The sequence below is a fragment of the Temnothorax curvispinosus genome, unplaced genomic scaffold, assembly GCF_003070985.1.
Source record: "Temnothorax curvispinosus isolate PA1 unplaced genomic scaffold, ASM307098v1 QBEX01007214.1, whole genome shotgun sequence".
Taxonomy (NCBI): Eukaryota; Metazoa; Arthropoda; class Insecta; order Hymenoptera; family Formicidae; genus Temnothorax; species Temnothorax curvispinosus.
In genome coordinates, this window is record NW_020216994.1 from 231,192 (window position 1) to 231,572 (window position 381).

The 381-nt window shown below is 35.4% G+C and overlaps 1 protein-coding gene across 1 annotated transcript in view; it reads right to left on the bottom strand.

Moving 5' to 3' along the window:
* The window catches only part of LOC112456812 (5-hydroxytryptamine receptor 1E-like), a 90,592-nt gene that overhangs the window by 15,334 nt on the left and 74,877 nt on the right, over positions 1 to 381 (bottom strand). The window lies entirely within an intron of this gene.

A 381-nucleotide genomic window follows, 5' to 3' on the forward strand; every position in this document is an offset into this window, starting at 1 on the left:
CAGCAAGAGAGAATCTAATTGATAAGGAAACGTTGAAACAGTTGTAATAACTTTGGCAGTCAACTAAACGCGGTTGAAATATATATGATATACTATCTTATATATGGAGGGGTAAAAACCACAGTAGTGTAAGTCAAATTTTTAAAAATATTTTCTCGTGTGCATATATATGCAAATTATATATTGTACAGATTGCATCTATCCACACGAAAAAATATTTTTAATTTGACTTACACCTCTGTGGTTTTCACCCTTCCATATATAGGTCCTAGATATATATAAATAACTAGCTGGTTACCCGGGCTTCGCCCCGGAGGACATATGTAATCAGACACGCAAATAGTCTCTCTCTCTCTCTCTCTCTCTCTCTCTCTCTCTCTC